This window comes from Pongo abelii, chromosome 5, assembly GCF_028885655.2.
Source record: "Pongo abelii isolate AG06213 chromosome 5, NHGRI_mPonAbe1-v2.0_pri, whole genome shotgun sequence".
NCBI classification, from domain to species: Eukaryota; Metazoa; Chordata; class Mammalia; order Primates; family Hominidae; genus Pongo; species Pongo abelii.
The window spans coordinates 1,373,092-1,388,282 of record NC_071990.2 but is presented as its reverse complement, the minus strand read 5'-3'; the positions used below and the strand labels follow the sequence as shown (position 1 = coordinate 1,388,282).

General features: G+C 46.7%; 1 pseudogene; it reads left to right on the top strand.

Annotated features, from left to right (window-relative positions):
• The first annotated feature begins 11,468 nt into the window (after positions 1 to 11,468).
• LOC100442893 (ETS-related transcription factor Elf-2-like) lies at positions 11,469 to 13,285 on the top strand (annotated as a pseudogene).
• Positions 13,286 to 15,191: the final 1,906 nt, after the last annotated feature.

Here is a 15,191-nt window from a genome sequence, read left to right as displayed (position 1 = left end):
GAGAAAATGACACAGAAAATAGGAGTCACGGGGTTTCCAAAGCTCAGGGAGGGGCTTGCTCCCGGTGCTCCCATCCTCATAGTCCTTTCCTTGATGTTGTGGCTTATTCAGGTGTTCCTCACTCAGGACAGCCCAGAGCGGCAGATCTGGGCCAGGAAAGGCCCTGGGGTGTCCCACTGGGGAGCCAGCTAGACCTGGGTCAGAGGGAAGGCTCTGTGAATCAGGCGCTGTCACGTCAGCCTCTTGAGGACGGCAAATGCCTCATGAAACTGTTGCCTAATGGAAGGCAGTGTGCGTCCTGGGCAGGCGTGGCTCTGCTGCCGGAGGGTAACCTGGTGGGTTGAACTGGGGTGGACCGGAAAGGTGCAAGTGAAGTGTCCCACGCATCTGCTTTATCCCCTAACCAGTCTGCCAGGAAAAGTGGACAGACAAGACAGGTGGCGCTGGGGGCCAGAGAATCGCTGAAGGGCTCGCAGGTGGGACTGGCTCAATGGCCGTCCCCAGGCCAGTGGGGTCTGGGTGGGTGCTCACAGCTGCTGGAGAACAGGCCCTGGAATCACACAGGAGCCCAGGAAGCAGTGCAGGGCTGTATATTTATGCACTCCTCATATATTCTCCCGGGACCACGAGATGTTCTACCGGGAACAAACAGGAGTTGCAGAGCCCTGTCCCCTTTGTGCCTTTGGGAAGGTCATGGTGCCCTTGTCCCTGAGCATGTCCTTTTCTAAGAAGCGTGCTCTGGGCTGGCTCACTGACTCCTCCTGCTGGGACTCTCTTCCTCTCTGTTTTGGCTTCCTGTGTACTAAATGGGGCATGTTGTGCCAGGCCAGTTCTCAGAAAGCTGGCACTCCAAGGCTTCTCAGGGATCATCTTGTCCAACCCTCTCATTTTCAATGAGGGACTTGCTGTTCAGAGAAGGCACAGGACTCCCTAAAGCAACCAGGGGCCAGCGGTCCCCAAGAGATGCTTGTTATTTCTGCTGCTTCTCACCACCAGTCCTGGAGTCCAGGCTGTCCTGAAGACTGAGGAGCTGGAGGAAGCACTCTATAGCGTGTGAATATTAAACGAAATGTGGGAACACTCATCCTGTGTTGCAACAAGAGTGATATGCTGGAGCAGAATGGGAAGGGGGCACGCTGCCTGCTCTCTCTGCCCACGCACTGGGTTCTCTCCACAACCATTGCCCCCGGCAGTTCAGGCAGGCCCAGGAAGGGGCCTGTGCAAGTCACTGATGTCCTCTTCTGGGGAGGGAGCTAGAAAGAGCCCTGGTGCCAGAGATCTGGAAGGCAGCAGGGCCCGGGCAGCACAGACAGTCACCCCTCCCTGTCTTTGCCCATGTGTTTCTCTGAAATTGGGTCAGAATGGGAATTAGCTACCTTTGATTTTTTTATTGTGTTAAAATACACGTAACATAAAATCTACCATCTTAACTTTTTTTTTTTTTTTTTTTTTTTTTTTTTGAGATGGAGTCTCATTATGTTGCCCAGGCTGGAGTGCTGTGGTGCAGTCTCACCTCATTGCAACCTCCACCTCCTGGGTTCAAGTGATTCTCGTGCCTCAGCCTCTGCAGTAGCCAGGATTACAGGCTCATGCCACCACACCCAGCTAATTTTTGTATTTTTAGTAGAGACGGGGTTTCACCATGTTGACCAGGATGGTCTCGAACTCCTGACCTCAAGTGATCCACCCCCGCCCCACCCCGGCCTCCCAGAGTGTTGGGATTACAGGTGTGAGCCACCGCGCCCGGCCCTTAAACATTTTTAAGTGTGCAGTTCAGTGTGGCATTAAGTATACTCACAAAGGTGCACAGCCGTCACCACCATCCATATTCAGAACTTTTCATCTTGCAAAACTGAAACTCTGTCCCCAGGAAACACTAGCTCCCCATTCCCCCTTCCTGCAGCCCCTGTCACCACCATTCTACCTCCTGTCTCCACGAGTCTGACTACTGTAGTGCCATGGACTGAATGTTCATGCCACACCCCCTTTTCCACAAAGTCACATGCTGACATCCTGACCCCCAAAGTGATAGTCTTAGGAGGTGGGGCCTTTGGGAGACAATACAAACAGGTGATAGGGCAGAGCCCTCCTGAATGGGATTGATGGACTTATAAAAGAGACCCCCAGGGATCCTCGGCCCCTCCCACCATGTGAGGTTGCAAGAACCAGGAAGAGGACCTGCGCCAGGCACCGCATCTGCCGGTCCGTTGATCTCACACTTCTCAGCATCCGGAACAATGAGAATTGAATTTCTGTCATTTATAAGCTACAGTCTATGGTATTTTTCTATGGCAACGCGGAACAGAATGACAGGTAGGTGGGTGGTCAGTGGAGTGACGCAGTAGTTGTGCTGTGATGATTGGCAGGTTTCACTGAGCGTTTTGCCCTGCAGGTTCATCCAGGCCGTGGCACGTGTTTGCATTACTCTCCCCGCGCCCCCTCAGCCTGCGGTTTCAGCCACCCGGGAGAACGCGGCTTGCCGGGAGCGGGCGCTTGGCACGGGTGCCCTCTAGCGTTGCTGGAATTAGGGCCGTCCCGGCACAGGCTGGGTTTCTGGAGCTCAGGCCCTGCACTCTGCTGCTCTGGGGCTGGTCCGCACCAGACCCCTCACCGCGTTCCCGCTTCCCTGTATTCACACAGGAGGGAGACCCGGACTCAGGGCCTGTGCAGGGAGAGGGCTACTGAGCGTGGGGATTTCCACACGCTTCTGTGAGACTTGGAACGTTGGCTGGCTTTAAGCAGCTTTTCTGTTGTTGTTGTTGTTGTTTTTCCTAAGTTAACATTAAGTATCTTAGAGAAAATGGGTTTATACAGCCGACATAATGCCTGACCTTGATAATGTTTGTCTGCTGGACTTTCCCGTGTACTCCACGGACACCACTTCAGGGCAGCCCAAGAGTGGATGGACTCAGAGCGGCCTGTGTGCGAAAGAGTGGTTCACGTTCATTCCCGGTGAGCGCCCAGGACCAGCCATCCAGAACATTCCTTTTCTTGTTCAAACTAGACACCCCTGGAGATGCCCAGGAACAATGGAGTGAAACTTCGTTGGGGAAATGGGCCTGGGGAGGGAGTGGGGAGACTCCGGACTGTAGTGACTATTTCCCCACCCGCATCCCGCGCTGGCCCCCGGGGGGTGCAAAGCAGTGCTAACGCTAAGAATAGTGCAGATGCGAGCACCTCTTCTTTCAAGAGGAGTGGAAACCAAGCAAGGCGGTGCACCTCTGCCAGCTGAGCCCTCCTCCACTCATGACGTTTAAATATATATATAATAATATATAATATATAATATATAAATATATAAAAAATATATATAATTAATATATATAATATATAAATATATAAAATATATATATAATTAATATATATATACACACACGTATATTATTTGTATGGTAAAATATATACCATAAACACCCTTTTAACCATTTTTAAGTGTGCAGTGCACTGGCATTAAGTACATTCACATGGTTGTGCAACCATCACCACCACCCGAATCAGGACTTTCTCCTCTTCCCAAACAGAAACTCTGCCCATTAAACCCCAACTCGCCATCTTCCCTTCTCCAGCCCCTGGCAAGCTGTATTCTACTTTCTGTTTCTGTGGATTTGACCACTCCAGGAACCCGGAGTGGACTGATATAGTATCTGTCTTCTTGTATCTGTGCATAACATCCTCAAGGTTCACTCATGCTGAGATGTGTGACAGGATTCCCTACCTTTTTTATGAGATGGGGTCTTGCTATATTGCCCCAGCTGGAGCACAGTGGCTGTTCACAGGCATAATCCCACTACTGATCAGCATGGGACTTTTGACCGATTTCCTTCCTAAAGCAGAATAACATTCCATGGTGTGCACAGACCAGTGAGGAAGTTTCAACCGAGCACAAGTCTGTTGGAGAGGTCCTCCAGGCAAATCTAGTCTCCCTTCCTTCTGCTTTCTGGTCTTTGCTTGGCTTTATGTGGAGGGGTTTCTTCTCTTTTCAGGTCTGTAGTCTGGTGAGGAGGCTGAGGCTAGGCCCTGTGGCTTGGTCAGCAGATGGGGACCATGCTGGGACCAGCCAGGCAGCTCTGGCTTGGGGGTTCAGGGGACTCCAAGGAGGGAGGAAGCACTGTGGGCTGAGAGGGAACCCACGGGCTGGGTGGGCTTCTTGGAGGAGGAGGCGGGGCTTGAGCTGGGAGGAGGAGGGTCAGATGAGTTGAGTAAGGGAGGGGGACACAGGGGGGCAGAGCGGCAAGCTGTCCTCACAGGTGTAAGCATTTATTTCCAGAGGTTTCCACAACGGACAGTTTAAAGGTGACCTCTGCTATCTCCCTAGTCAGTTTTCCTTTTGCACGAAACAGCAGAAAGCCAATTTTGAGCTCCTGCATCAAAAAAAGCTATGAGCTCTGCAGGTGGAAAGATTTGGATTTTTCTGCTATTATACTCTGCCACCTTGGACATGTTTCTTAATAACTTGAGACATATCTGTGGAATGGGCATGCTCATTCCATATTTTCAGAGATTTTACCTGATTTTCAGAGACTGAAAATGACGATCCCAGTTTGGACAATGTGCTGGATTTTCAGAGATTTTGAGGGTATTAATGTATGTGAAGTTGCCCAGCACAGTGCCTGGCACATAGAGATTCTCAATAAATAGTAGAAATAGTAGGAGCAGAAGTAGTGGTGATAGTGACAGGAGAGTAATAGAAGATTAATTCATTCATTTAACGCATACTTACTTCAGCCTGCTGTGAGCAGACATCAGGTATCATGAGCGAGACAGGCAAGACACCTGCATTGAGGAGGTATGTGAAGAGGGAGATGGTGTGAAAGTGCAAAATGATAAGAGCAACCAAGATTGTAAGGTCGTGATAAATAAGATGATGCACTGAGAATAATGCCAGGCCTTTTCCTAAGGCGGATAGCTCAGGCAGTCAGGGAAGACCTCTTTGCGCTACGATGGTCAGGGCTGGGAGGGAGAGCTGGGCAAGAGCTTGGTGCCTCTGAAGAGAAAGGAGCCCTAGGGGTTGCTCAGGGAGCCAGCAGGGAAGTGCGGAGAGGTGGTTTGGAGGTAGCTAGTAACCAGAGAAGGAGACCGACTGCATTCTAAATGCAGTGGAAAGCTGTGATAAGGGGGTGAAGTGGGAGGTGACTAGATCTGATTTATGTTTTAAAGGATAAACCTAAAACTCAGCAACAAAACAATTGAAAAATGATCAAGGGGCTTGAATAGATATTTCTCCAAAGAAGATATACAGATGGCCAATAAACATATGAAGAAATGCTCAACATCACCAATCATTAGGGAAATGCACAGCAAAACCATAATGAGATCCCATTTCATACCCATCAGGATGGCTATCATAAAAAAAAAAACAAAAACAGGCCAGGCGCAGTGGCTCACGCCTGTAATCCCAGCACTTTGAGAGGCTGAGGTGAGCAGATCACGAGGTCAGGATATCGAGACCATCCTGGCTAACACAGTGAAACCCCGTCTCTACTAAAAATACAAAAAATTAGCCAGGTGTGGTGGCAGGCGCCTGTAGTCCCAGCTACTCAGGAGGCGGAAGCAGGAGAATGATGTGAATCCGGGAGGCGGAGCTTGCAGTGAGCTGAGATCACCACACTGCACTCCAGCCTGGGCGACAGAGTGAGACTCCATCTCAAAAAAACAAAAACAAGTGTTGGTGAGGGTGTGGAGTAACTGGGACTCTTGTGCAGTGTTAGTAGGAATGTAACATGGGGTAGCTGTGGTTGGGAAACTGTATGGTGGTGTCTCAAAAAATTAAGCCTAGAACTACCATAAGATCCAGCAATTCCACTTCTCAGGATACTCAAAAGAACTGAAGGCAGGGGCTTGAACAGTTACTTACCTGCCATGTTTATAGCAGTGTTATTCATGATAGCCAAGAGATGGAAACAACCCATGCCCATTGACAGATGAATGAGTAAACAAAATGTGGTCTATCCACACAATGGAATATTAGTCTTCAAAAAAAAAAAGGACATTCTGACACATACTACAACAAGCATGAACGTCATGCTCACTGAAATATGCCAGACACCAAAGGACAAATGCTGTGAGATCCCACTCACACGAGGTATCCAGAGTAGTCAAATTCATTGAGAAAGAAAGTAGAGTGGTGGCTGCCAGGGGCTGGAGTGAAGGGAATGGCGAGCTGGTGTTTAATGGGGACAGAGTTTCAGTCTGGGGAGGTGAAAAAGTCCTGGAGATGGATGATGGTGACGGTTGGACAACCAAGTGAATGTGCTTAATGCCACTGAACTGTACTCTTAAGAATGGCTAAGACAGTACATTTGATATTGTTTATATCTCACCACATACACACACAGAGATGGGATTGGAAGGCTTCAAGTGTGGAGACAGGGTCCCAGCAGGCAGGCTGTTGCAGGAACTGAGCACAAGATGCTGGCAGCCCCAGCCAGGGCCATGGCAATGAATGGGGAGAAGCAGGTGGCCTGCGATATGGCACAGACAGGACTGCCACGGGTTGAATGTGGGAGTAAGGAGGGGACAGGACCCAGGGAGGAAACCTCAGGTTTTGAAATGGGCAACTGTGTGGTGCCATTTGCTGAAATGATGGCAACTGGGGAAGGGTCTCTTTCAGGGGGAAAAGCAAGTGCTCCTTTTTGTCCATACCATTATTTCAAAACCATTTCATTGAGGTATAATCGACACACAATAAACTACACATATTTAAAATGCATGATTTGATCAATTTCAACATATGTACGTACTAAATTTGAGATGTCTATTACATATCCAAGTGGGTATGACAAGAGGTCAGTTGGATATTTAGAGCTGGAGCTCAGGCGAGAATTTAGAGCGAGTCATGTAATTTTGGAAATGACCAGCATAGGGAGGGTATTTACAGACTTGAGACCAGACAAGAGCATGTTAGAAATAGGAAGAGGAAGAGTTCCCATTTCTTGAATACCAGTGTGTGCTGGGCACATTTACTGTAACCTACTTGTTGCAACAGCCTGAGGGGAAGGAAGTATCACCTTTGTGATGGAAAATGCTAGTTGTAAGCCAACATCCACTCTTCCCCTCATTCATAAAAATAAATTCTACCTGGGATCTGGATACCAACCAGGTACAACCTCTCCCAGTCCCCTCTGCAGTACTTGGGCCAACTTAGCTAAATTCTTCCTATAATGTGGGCCATTTCCATATTGGGGCCCATAAAACAATGGGAGTGCATCATCCATCCTCGCTGCTCCCTCCTTACTGACAACAGTGGCAATGACCACAGCTGCCCTGGAAGTCATGGGCCAAAGATGGCAGACATGCTGTCTGCCTGGGGCCCTGAATGACTGCGTGGCCCAGAACCACCTGTCAAACTAGAACATTCATCTAGACTGTGATGCGAGAGAGCAACAAACTCCTTTGTTTGTTTTTAAATTTAAATTAGTTATTTATTTACTTTTTAGATACAGGGTCTCTTTTTGTTGCCCAGCCTGTAGTGCAGTGGTACAACCATTGCTCACTGCAGCCTAGAACTCCTGGCCTCAAGCGATCCTCTTGCCTCAGCCTCCTGAGTCAGCTGGGACTGCAGGTGCTCACCACCATGACGCCTGGCTATTCCCAAAGCTTCTCCCTTAGATGCCGGAATGTGATGGGATCCTAATGAGAAAGAGGGATCTTTGGTTTGTGTTTCCATGACAACCAAGTAGGCTGATGGCTGTTAAAAGGTTAAAGAGGACTCCTTAGCTGGGCTGGGAAAGAGCACTGTCTTGACCTTCAGGTCACAAAGCGGGGAGTGCCATCCATCCTGATGGGCCTGGGGCAGATGCCAGGGAGGCTGAGTGGTTGACTTCCCTGTCACATGGGGCAGACACAGCTACTCAGGCCAGCACAGGAGCTGACATGGCTTCGGACCTCCGGTGTGCCTCGGACTGTTAATCACCACTGCCCGCTTTAGAACCAAGGCCAGTCGAGGGCACCACGCTGGTGGTCGTTGCTGGAGCCTTCACCTGGAGGATGAGAAGCTGTTAGAGCTCCAGGTCTGATTCCCAGCTCCAGATGACTACAGAATTTGTTGTCCAAACTGGGATCGTCATTGAGCAATGGGCTTGCTTCCCAACACACATAGACACCAATGCTATGGCATGGGCTTTTGAGAAAAGAAAAAGCCTTATTGTGAATGGACTGGCAAAGAGACTGGAGAGGACACTCATATCCATCTCCCCCAGCCAAAGTCTGGGGGCAGGTTTTATAGGCAGAGGGTAACTATGGGGGAGACAGGAAGATGCTGCAAGGTGGGATCCACCTGGGTCATGCAAAGGGGCAATGATGGGCCCTTGGCTGTAAAGTCTGTACTGCAACAAAATAGGGCACCTCTTGCTTCTTAATTTGCTTCTTAATTTGCTCTCTGTTCTGTAGTCTGAATATTTTGGTTCCACCTGTGGTTGGCTTTTATGTTCTGGCCAGCATGGATAGGGCTTGCTCAGTTCATCTGGCACACTCAGATTATATGACTTGCAATCTGGGGGTCTGTTGCACTGAAAAACAGCTCACATTTCATTACATTTTGTTATGGACAGGGTTGAATCGGTTTGAACTAGTTCTGTGATTACAGGATGCCTTTCAATCTGAAAGGAGATGGTGTTAATGATGACCCCGGGACAGCAGGATAAAATGATACTGCCCTGGGCAAGCTAGAAGGGATGGACACTATCCTCAGCACTAACCAGTTCCTGCAAGGGCTTCAAAGGGTCTCTGCCTTGACCCACTGGCTTCAATACATGAAAATCTCTAAGGATCCCTCATTAAGGTCTTTTTCTTACCTATCAGCCTTGTGTTTTTTTATGTGTTTGTTTTGAATCAGGTTGCAATGATATAGATTTTTAAAAAGAACACACAAAGCCTTCACATTTTTATAAGTATTCCAAGGAAACAACTCCTTTAAGTTCAGTCTTTCTTCCAGTGGTTTTGCTGGGAGAGCTACCCAAGGGTGACGGCAGAAAAGATGAAGTACAAAATCTAAACAGGCAGGTGCTTCCAGGTTCTCATGGACTTTCTGACTCCTGTATGGGCTAGAATCTGTAGACTTGTAAGTCTACGAGTGTGTTTCTTTGGATTTTCAGCGGAGTATTTTGTGTGTCTTAAAATCCACGTCCAATAACATTCCCCACAGCTAAACAGCTAGATACGGAGATCCAGGGGTGAGTGGCCCCTTCGGCTGCCTGCATCCCTCATTCCCGCTTCCTGGCACTGATTTGGCTGATGGAGGGGTGGAGTTACAGTGACACTTGGGGACAGGTGACTAGCTCTGGCCCTCTCCTTCTTGAAACCATAGTTAATTATCACACCCCTGCCTGACCTGTCTTGTCCTCCGTTGTTCCCCCACCGAAATCCCACTGCTGTTGGTTATTGCTTGTGAAGGTGCTTCCTCTTTAGAAGCCACCACTTCCTGCCTCTCTTGACCAGGCAAACCCCACGCATGCTTTCTGGTCATTGCTCCTCATCTTTCATTTTGCATGGTGTGTCCACCCAGGCTCCTGTTGGAAGTGCTGGTGCTTCACGGAGCAGAGAACCTACTAGCAAATGAAGAATGGGCACCTCACTTTCCCGGGAAAGAATTCTCTCACAACACTAACTTTCTCGTAATACAGGCTCTGTTGTGTGCATGCTGGGGACTGTCGGTTTGCAGTTAGAGCTCAATAAATCCTGTGGCCTTGAGTTGGCCCCTGGGGTATTGCCGTCCACCTCATAAAACTATTACTTAATTAAGTATGGCTCAGTACAATTGGCAGCCTCTGCTTCTGGCCAGAGCACCAGACCTGAGTGTAGATGTGCTCTGGTCTCTCCTGTGCCTCGAGGCCGGTGGGCCCCTTGTGCTGCAGAGGAGACTTCTCTGCAGAGCTGAAGGGCAGTCCTCTGGGATTATGGAAAACACACACGATTGTTACAGGGCTCCCTCCTGTGCCGTCAGAACTCAGTGCTCAGAGGTCGCTGAAGGGCTTGCTTTTGGCAAATTGTGCTTCATAGATGCGACATAATTAAAAATAAATAACAAAAAACCATCTTTGATTGGGGAAATGCCAGGTCAATGGTCATTTAGAAACCCTATTTAATACGTGCTTCACTTCAGCAGAGCTTTGAGCAAAGGGGGTTCAGACATTTAGACCCGATTTATGTGCATTAAAAAAGACAGCTTCCAACTTTCCTAGTGATAGTAACAGACAATGATAATAAATGTCAATGGTTTCTGATGCCTGCTTTTGCACATCCGTCATAGAAGGATGTTATATTATTAAAATCTGTAACAAGTGTAGCTCATGAGATAAGTGTGAGGCCATGTGACGATCACCGGGGGGCTTGGGGCCAAGGAGGGGACTGGTGAACAGCTGCTGCTGGGCAAAGCAAGTTCCGAGCACTGCTAGGGTCATCTTGGATCACACGACGGGATAACGTCTTTCAGTTAACATAATTGAGCCTTAGTTCAGTTTAAGACTTTATATAGCTTAATGTAAAAAGGGAGAAACTTCTGCCTGGATTATCCATAAGGTCCTCTCCAACTATGATGACCTTTTAGGACACTGTAAATACTTTTCTCTTCCTGGAAGATATAGCATATGCAGTGGGAAGAACATAAGCCAGACATACTCAGGTTCCAATACAGGGTCTGGGACCTGCTGGTCATGTGACTTTAAAATTACGTTCCTTCTAAACCTCATTTCTTCCTCTGGAAAATTGTCTGCTATTCCTTATCTTAGGAGGTGGTGGTGAGGCATAAATGAACTATCACATAAGGAGCCTTTCCTTAATTTACCCAATACATATGGCACAAAATGTATTCCCCCATGATTTTTTCTTTTTTTAGGCAGTCTTACTCTGTTGCCCAGGCTAGAATGCGGTGGCATGATCCTGACTCACTGCAACCTCTGCCTTCCGGTTGAAGCGATTCTCCTGCTTCAGCCTCCTGAGTACCTGAGATTACAGGCATACACAACCAGGCCCAGCTAATTTTTGTATTTTTAGTAGAGACGGGGTTTCACCACGTTGGCCAGGCTGGACTTGAACTCCTGACCTCAGGTGATCTGCCCACCTTGGCCTCCCAGAGTGCTGGGATTGCTGGCGTGAGCCACTGCTCCAGGCCCCAGTGATTATTTTTAAAAATAAAGTAGGCATTGCCAGCTGTGGCCCCTGCCCCTGCCGTTAGGTGGTGGGATTCCTCAGCCCTGCAGCGGGAGGCGGGCCGGCCTCAGCTTCCTTCCGGTCACTGGAGCGTGTGCAAGTGCGTGAGTGTGTGTTGACCGACCGCACGGCGTGTGTCTCCGGCCGCGGGTTCCACCTCCTCCCCTGCCGCCGCTGCTTACGGTGTAAGTCAGTGTGAAGCAGCAGCTCCAGCCCCGGGATAAACATGGCAACGTCTCTGCATGAGGGACCCGTGAACCAGCTGGATCTGCCCATCTCGGGGGTGGAAGCATCTGCTCACAGCAGTAGTGTACACTGTACAGATAAGACAATCTAAGCTGCTGAAGCCCTGCTTCATATGGAATCTCCTACCTGCTTGAGGGATTCGAGAAGTCCTGTGGAAGTATTTGTCCCTCCTGTGTATCAACTCCAGAATTTATCCATGCTGCTATGAGGCCAGATGTCATTACAGAAACTGTAGTGGAGGCGTCAGCTGAAGAGTCTGAACCAATGGATACCTCTCCTATTCCTACATCACCAGATAGCTGTGAACCAATGAAAAAGAAAACAGTTGGCCATAAACCAAAGACCCAGCAATCACCAATTTCCAGTGGGTCTCCTGAGTTAGGTATAAAGAAGAAACTGAGAGAAGGAAAAGGAAACGCAACCTATTTGTGGGAGTTTCTTTTAGATCTACTTCAAGATAAAAATACTTGTCCCCGGTATATTAAATGGCCTCAGAGAGAAAAAGGCATATTCAAGCTGGTGGATTCAAAAGCTGTCTCTAAGCTTTGGGTAAAGCATAAAAACAAACCCGACATGAACTATGAAACCATGGGATGAGCATTGAGATACTATTACCAAAGGGGAATTCCTGCAAAGACTGAAGGACAGAGGCTTGTATATCAGTTCAAGGATATGCCTAAAAACATAGTGGTCATAGACGATAACAAAAGTGAAACCTGTAATGAAGATTTAGCAGGAGCTATGGATGAAAAATTATTAGAACGAGTGTCACACTGTCTGCAGAAAGTCTCCTGAAAGCAGCATCCTCTGTTTGTGGTGGAAGAAATTCATCCCCTATAAACTGCTCCAGAGCAGAGCAGGGTGTGGCTAGATTTGTGAGTATCACTTCCCCTGGTCATGATGCTTCACCCAGGTCTCCTACTATCACTGCATCTGTATCAGCAACAGCAGCTCCAAGGCCAGTTCGTGTGGCAATGTAAGTACCTGTTATAATGATGTCATTGGGCCAGAAAATTCCAGCTGTGGCAGTTTAGTCACTTAATGCAGGCACACCATTAATAATCAGCACTAGTCCAACAACAGCCTCCTCTCCAAAGGCAGTCATTCAGGTAATCCCTACTGTGATGCCAGCTTCTACTGAAAACGGAGACAAAATCACCATGCAATGTCCCCAAATTATTTCCATCCCAGCTACACAGCTTGCACAGTGTCAACTGCAAAGTGAAATCTGACTGGATCAGGAAGCATTCACATTGTTGGAGCCCCATTGGCTGTGAGAGCAGTTACCCTTGTTTCAATAGCCCATGGTACACCTGTAATGAGACTATCAGTGCCTACTCAGCAGGCATCTGGCAGACTCCTTCTCGAGTTATCGCTGTAGTCATAAAGGGGCCGGAGGTTAAATCAGAAGCAGTGGCAAAAAAGCAAGAACGTGATGTGGAAACTGCAGTTGGTAGAAGAAAAACTGGCTGATGGAAATAAGACAGTGACCCACCTAGTGGTTGTCAGTGTGCCTTCAGCTGCTGCCCTTCCTGTAACTATGAAAACAGAAGGACTAGTGGCATGTGAGAAATAAAATAGCAGCCCCACCAGGGACTTCAGGCTGTTAGTGGCCGTACTGACATAAACATTGGCAAGGGAAGTCATCAAGAAAAGTCAAAGAAGACTTTAAAACATGTTTAATGCATATAAGAAAACAAGCAAACTTACTGGAAATAAATTACCTATCCCATGTTTCAGTGGGAAATAAACTATATATTGAGATGCTGACAGAAAACTGCCTCTTCCAGTAGGAAAACAACTGAACCCGTTGCTAAGAGAAAGGATTGAAAGGGACCAAGCAGCTCACTAAGATACCAAGTTACACTAAGACTTTGAACACTAACATTCTGTAAGAGGTTATACAGTTTTCAGTTTCAGTGGGGAGGGGTTGGGATGGGTGATCTCATTGTTACATATAGCAATTTTTGATGCATTTGATATGTGTACCAGCAATCATTACTGTGTTTGCACAGTACTCAACTGGTGCTATGTGAACACTGTCCTAATATATGTATTTTAGAATGTGAATTAAAGAATGGATCCAAAAACTTCAGAAAGATAGCAAAAAAAGGTCTAGTGCAATTAAAATATATATATATAGATCATATAGCTTAAGCTGATTTAAAAACAAAGGCCTTAGACTAATTTTCAGTTTTCTTTCTCGAAATAAACTAATGGCTTGTTTGTGTAAAGCTTTTTTATTAAATGAAAAATTTTAAAAATCTTGTACCTAGCACAGTATTGTTATAGAGTTTACATGTAAGATTTTATATGGTAGTTTAAGTCTGTGTTTCTTAATTGTAGACAAATTAACAGTTGGCCCTGGCCTTTTGCTGTAACATGTCTGTGTCACTCGCTTAGCCCTGGCATTTGTGCAGACATATCAGTTTCAGTTCTACTGTCATTTGGAAGTTCAGGATCAGCATGAATTTTTGTTAGGTAGCTCTAATACCTGGAGCGAGCTAGCTTGCTTGCTTGCTTGCTTTCTTCTTTCTTTCTCTTTCTTTCTTTTTTCTTTCTTTTTCTCACTCTCCTTCCTTCCTTCCTTCTTTCTTTTCTTTTCCTTTTCTTTTCTTTTCTTTTCTTTCCTCCGTCCCTCCCTTCCTTCTTCCTTTCTTTCTTTTCTTACTTTTTTTTGTTTTGTTTTAGTTGAAGTTTATGAGGGAAAGTACCAGTGTTCAGATTTGAACTATAATAGTTTGTATATTCAACATTTGAAGTCTGTTCTATTTTGTTGGACTGTTGTTTCAAAGTGTATTCAAGTAGGTTTTCTGAAATTTAGAAATGAAATTTTAAAAATAATAAAAATAAAGTACATATACAATTTGCAATTGCAAAGATATGGAACCAACCTAATTGCCCATCAGCCAATGAGTGGATAAAGAAAATGTGGTATATATACACCATGGAATACTACTCAGCCATAAAAAGGAATGAAACAATGTCTTTTGCACCAACTTAGATGGAACTGGAGGCCATTATCCTAAGTGATGTAACTCAGGAATGGAAAACAAAATATCGTATGTTCTCACTTATAAGTGGAAGCTAAACTATGAGGATGCAAAGGCATAAGAATGATATAATGGGCTCTGGGATCTTGGAAGGAAGGGTGGGAGGGGGGTAAGGGACACTGCTCAGGTGACAGGTGCACCGAAATCTCAGGAATCACCACTAAATAATTTATCCATGTAACAAAAAACCACCTGTTCCCCAAAAAATATTGACATAAAAATACATGTTAAAAAAATAAAGTGGATATACAGGTGACCCTTGAACAGTGTGGGGGTAGAGGCACTGATCCCTGCACAGCTGAAAATCTGAGTATAACTTTTGATTCCCCTATGAATAGCTTGCTGTCATCCAGATGCCTTACTGATAACATAAACAGTCTGTTAACACATATTTTGTATGTGCATGATGTACTGTTTTCTTAAAGTAAGCTGGAGAAAAGAAAATGGTATTAAGAAAATCACAAGGAAGGAAAAACACATTTACTGTTCATAAAGTGGATCATCACAAAGGGGTTCATCCTCTTCATCTTCACATCGAGTAGGCCGAAAAGAAGGAGGAAGAGGAGGGGTTGGTTTTGCTGTCTCGGGGGTGGCAGAGATGGAAGAAAATCCACGTCTAAGTGGACCCATGCAGTTCAAGCCCATCTCCTGGGATGGAGGCAGAAGCGTCTCCTCTGCCTGGCTCTTCTCTTACACATGAGGCACTGAGGCAGGAGTGCATTGTGGTGGAGGAGGCAGCTTTCTCGA